Consider the following 6,027-nt stretch of genomic DNA (forward strand, 5'->3'; position numbering starts at 1 on the left):
AAGGGAAGGAAATGAAATTGTCTAATGAATACACTGCGTCTCATGGCTGAGACCTCATGACTCCTGTTTTGGAGCCCGGAGCAGATGGAAAGTCTCCTCATCTCTCCTGCATACCTTCTACCTCTGTTTCCTTCCTTGTCCTTCTGATGGTTCCATTATACGTTTTTTTTTTTTTTTTTTTTTTTTTTAATCCCAGTGTGGTTCCATCTTTCCTCTTCCAAGAATGGAGCTTGGTCAGCAATTACTCACGAAGCTTCCAGTGCTGCTGCTTTAGGCTCCAGCTGATCTTCCCCCTTCAGTGATTTAAATTTTGCAGCTTTGCTGCTCTCATGAGCGCCTGTTTTAGACCTCACAGCTGGAGTCTGCAGTCTCCCTATAAACTTGGAAGTGCAAGATAAGATATATGATCTTGAGAGACTTTTGGATGATGCTATGAGACAATTTTTAGACAAATCCCACTCCGAGTATTGAAGGAGAGGAAGATTTAAATGAAATATAGCAGGTGCCCAGTTTGTATTAAAGGTCAACCCCTTTTTTATTGGACGAAGTTTCATATTAAATAAGTAATCTGAGTTCAAGCCTTAAAATCTTGATTTAACAATTACAATTGTAGGAATATATGTAATTATTTTTCTAAGGTTTGCAAATACTGGCTCATTTTACATCTGGCTTTGCATAGATATGCACGAAAAAGCCTGGATCAGTGGACTTCTCACATATGTTGCAATGTGGATGAAGTTGTTTCCCATTAAAATAAGTTGTTTCCTATTAAAGCATTCTTTTTTTCTCTCTCGTAAGGATCAGATCGGTTCTGAGAAAAAAAAGCCCATATTTCCCTTAGAAGTTCCTGATTTCAGATATTCAGAAGGTTTGTATTATACTGTGACTACATGCACTAGAGACTAACTCGACTATAGAATCTCCCTCGAGGTACATATGGAAGAGGTCATGCTTCATGTTGGATATTATATGGGTGTGGAGCTCTTTAGGTTACACATATATATTGCATATCCTCATATATACACACTGAATATCTAGCATCCTATCTATAGATGCCTTTGATGGGTGATATACTAATCTTGACTTTAATGTGGCTCCCTGCTGCTGCAATCTCCTGCACATGGACCTTGTGCTGTGGGATTAACTGGGTGAAATCTAAGTCTTTGTCATTTGCAGCCTGCTGAACCACAGCTGTGTGGAGACAGATTTAGAGCATCATACCAAGTAACACTTAAATGCATTTGACCTGACTGTTTGATGAAAGACAGGCAGGGACAATTTGGTGTAGGTTGATGTGAGCCAAAACTGTGTTAGATGTTTCTAACTAGATTATATGAACATTATAAGAGACTGCTTTGGAATCTAGAATTGCATGTGCAGCAGTAATACAATGAAATGCAATTATTGAGGCCATTTATCTAATGTAATCTCTCATGACATACCAATAGGCATGTATGAAATGTCCAAATGGGGATTATTTGCATGCAAGGGAATGGGCTTCATGTAAACAGGGCCAGAAAGCTCAGGCACACATCCTGAAGCAAACTCATGTGCACTAACTCATCTTCTAGTAAAATCAAGCTAATTTGGCCTAATTTTCTCTATCATATACTTAATATTATGTCACTATCACCATCTGTCTTACCTCTCTTTGTTCCCTCCTTAAAGGCATGGGTGTAATTAAGGAAAAATATCCACGAGGTAGAAAGTACAGACAGATCTCCGTCCCTCTTTGGGGACAGATAATTATGCATAAACACAGTGGCTGTTCAGAGAGCGGAGTTAACCTTAAAAGAGTTCATCACAGCATCTTCATAAGTGCAGTGTTCTCTTTAGAGTGCAGCGCTTAAATGAGAGCATATTTGGCATCCGGTCTGACAATGTCCTGCTCCATTAAGTTACTTAACTGCACCTCATCATGGCTCTGTGCTCCTGGCAACGGTCGGTGTCAGCTTTGCTTAAAAGCTGTTTAAGGCGTCCGTCTTACCTGTGAAGCAGCCGGCCTACTTTCCATCCACCACATCCAAGAGAGACGGCCATGATAGAGCGAAACAGTTTGCTTTTAAGGGGAAAAAAGTGCTCTTGTTTACTCCCTGTCCACTCTGTAACCATGGCAATGGGCTGAATATGATGCCATGATTTGATCCTTAATATTAAAACCACATGGCTCCAATGTCAGACACCTTCATTTTTCCTGACCCCATGAGATGTCTTGGGCCTCCATCACCACAAAAACATGTCAGGACTTTAATGATGTACTGACTAGACAACATTTCTGGACAGATCTTGCTTTAAAATCTAGAGTCTAAAGAACCTTGTGTAACCAAAGTGCAGTCAACAGTGGATGTCATTAAGTGTAATGACTCCCAGGTAATTTGTTGTGCCCCTACTGCATCGCCTCCTTCATGTGCGAGGTAATGAGATTTTCCTGTGCATTGTGGGCACTGAGCCCATTGTCCATGACCAACCGCAGTCACAGTGGTGCCAACTGAGAAGCCTCTATAATGCAACCCAGGATGAGACTCGATCTGTGGGGCGTGAGAAAATGTTTCCCTGCAGGAGTCTTTGCTACAGTAATGATAAATGAAGACATGGAGCAGGGTCTGTTTTTTCCTGGCAAGGTGACAATAACCAAAAGGACTCCTGTAGAGCAAAACATTCAAATAACAGCAGGCAACATGACAGTAGATTATTATGCTTGATGATAAATTTATCATGTAGCAGCTATCGTGAGACATCGATGTTCAGTGAAAAACATGTATCTCAACTTCTTTGTCATTTTCAGTTTTCTCTAAAAACAGAATTTGTAACATCCATTTAGGACCAAACTTTTAGGAAACAGATATTTGTGTAGTTAAGAGCACAAAGTAAAAGGATCACATCCTGTAAATTAGCAAAATATAATAGTTGGAAAAGACAAAAAAATGTAAACAAGAACAATAATAATTTTCTAAACTGAGGCGTATTCTATCAAGACAGATTCATGAAAATCCTGGCTTTCTTGAGCTCCAGTGAGGAACTTTTGGTTTGCTTCTAATTTGGAGCCATCAGTGAATAAAACAGCACCTTGTATTTCTTTGTTGATCCTGCCCTGAACATACACAGATGTAGTGTTTTCTGACAAAATATAATCACATCCTGCTTTCTTTTAAAAGTCAAATGTCTCACTCACAGTGCATCTTCACTGTGAAAAGTGCAAGAAAAAGTATGATTACTTAAATGTCAAGTTGAATTTTGAGTGGAAAAATGTTGATCTGTCACCTTACTCATATTTTGTGCGAAGAAATGATGACCGGCGCCATGACTCAATGTTTTGCACGTCATGAGTCCAAGTCTGACACCTATACCCTGTGGCAATCGTTAGAGGCATTTAAATTAACTATAGCAGTCAATGTCAATGACAGTCTTGTTTGCTTCTGTAGGTCATATATAGTAGAGGCATCAATACCGACCCTATGGCTCTTAGTTGCCACCGCAACAAGAAAGGCATTGCCACATTCTTTTTATACAAGCTAGCCAGTTAGTGACGACCCCTATTCTATCTACCTTACCCCATGGGCCACAAGAGCCAGGACATCATCGGGGTTGTCACGTGGGAACCTCCCTTCACCGGTGTTCAGCCCAATTAGTCGTCACGAGACCTTTGGGAGGCAAGACAGTGTGCTCCGGCGTCCCAGAGCCCACCCCCTTCCACTCTCACCTCCCATCATACCCCAAAGGCAGAACTTATTTTTCTTACCTACCCAACCACTTGGCCATCAGAGAGCTCACAGCATTGCCAGACTCAACAGACCCAGGCTCCATACATGTAAGCTCCAGATAGTGACAATGCCAATACTGCCTACCCAACCACATGGCCCCTAGGTGGTCCCCACAACTCGACTGATGGGCAGTAAGAGCCATGACATCACCAGGGTTGTCAAGTGGAAACCTCACTTCACCGGTGTTTCATCCATGAAGAACAAAAACCCTCCTTATTTAACTTTTCCAACACAGTTTCTTGTTTTTTTTCCTCTAAAAATCAACTCTAATGGGTTGCTGATGCACTCAGCACACAAGCAAATGCAGACTTCTTCAAGCCTGAAAAGAGTTCACCTCGATCAGACACAGCTGAATTGGGTTTGTGACACAGATTTAGCCTTAATTAAAAGGCTATGTTGATATAAGCGTGACTCTCTCAAGTAGGAACAGTACCACCAGCCCATCCCTTTGGATTTACTGAAGTTTTAGCATATTGTACATTTAGTTATGAAAGCTCTGTAAGTAGTTTGCCTTTTGTTTGAGAAAAAGATCCCACATTTTAAGCTAAACAATCCATTTAAACGGGAATAAAAAACTCATTGTAAACCTTTTTCATACATGTAATACAATTCAAGATTTATGCTGTCTCCTCTTTCTTTTGACAGATTGCACTGCAGCTGTGGTTTCTCTGAAAATACGAAACCAGTGTCCACATTTACCTAAAAGCCTTGGGTTTCACATAATAAACCATTAGGCATCTGGACAAACAGAAGGGAGGTGTTGAAAGGTGGAGGGGAAGCACAGCACGGCAGACAATATTTCCTTTACCCCCTCTCTTTTTTGATTTGCCTTTTTTTCCTCCCACTCTCCTTCCAACCCCCCCCCCCCCCTTTGTCTTTATTCCTCGACTTCCTTCATAAACTTTCTTGATGTCAGCGATTCCCTACCAAACACATGCACATAGACGGGCTGAAACACTGCACATGTGCGCCTCCTTTGGTCTAAACCCTGCTGATTTAGGCAACTGTCAGTGATATTTGATTCTCCTGCTCTGAGTCTTTTGATCCGTTCTCTCTGTTAGCTCTTGCATGCAGCTTTTAGTCTCAGTGAGGAAAAAACAACAAATGAATTCATTCCAGCGCTGTTTCCAGCTGAAATAAAACACACCCTGAAGATCATCATGACTAACAAGTTTTGTATGAAGAGAACGTATCTTTGAGAAAATGTGTTTACACTGACTTTCCTTCTGCTGTTATTTAAACTTTGAATTTCTTTGACCATTTTTTTTCCCAAAATAAGATAAACAACATTATCAGTGATTGTTGACCATTGAAGTTGTTGACGAATATATGTCTTTCCCAAAGCTAATTGATTCAACAAATGAGCTATGGCCTTTTCATAATTGAGCCTTGAAAGCAGTGGTAGATGTGTCACTGCTAGGGGTTGAAGTTTGTCAGCCCTCAGGGGCCCCTTACTGGTCTGGGGCCCCAAGCAGTTGCCAAGCGGCGCAAGTTATGTTAAACTGTAGCAAAGAGATGAACAGCGAGTTCAACCTGGACTATATCAGTGGGGACGGCTAAAGCACGATGAGTCAGGCTGTGAAAGCGGATGCTGAGAGATGTGTTGGAGCTGGAGATCATTAGCCCCAGAGCTAGCATTAGCTCCAGGCATTCCCTGGTTATTCTGTGCCGTTTAATGATACAACTACAAACTATCTGTACCTATCTCTCTTACTCTCTTCCTTAAATAAACAGCTCCACAGAGCGCCCCTACAGCACTTCTGTTGTGAAGGCTGGACTTTCAGCATTTCTGTATTTGCAGTTGTTTTCTGAATATGTGTGTTTTTGACTTGTTTCGTTTCTGTATTTGCAGCGCGTTTGATGTTAATGCAGTTGTTTTGCCTTTTTTCAGCGTTTTTCAGCCATTTGTTTTGGGAGTTTGCATTTGCTTTTGAATGTGCAGCGTTTCTGAATACGCTGCATGCTTTTCTAAATGTGCGCTGTTTCAGCAGTGGCCGAGCCTTTGGCACCTACCGGGGGACCGTACTAATGCGAAGCTAAACTAACAGCATAATCACAGTCTGTGCAAGAAAGCACCACTGTGACTTTGAATAATTACAGTTGTTGTTTTCTTCAAAATAGAAAACAATTCATCTCACTTTATTATTGTCTAAACTGGATTGTTTCACTAATATTTAGGACAACACACAGCTGCTTTTTCCCCAGCTTATTAAGGTGTGGACTTCAATAACACAGTTCCACACATTTTTTAGTCATGAGCTTGAAA

The sequence above is a fragment of the Labrus mixtus genome, chromosome 4 (genome assembly GCF_963584025.1).
Source record: "Labrus mixtus chromosome 4, fLabMix1.1, whole genome shotgun sequence".
Classification (NCBI taxonomy): Eukaryota; Metazoa; Chordata; class Actinopteri; order Labriformes; family Labridae; genus Labrus; species Labrus mixtus.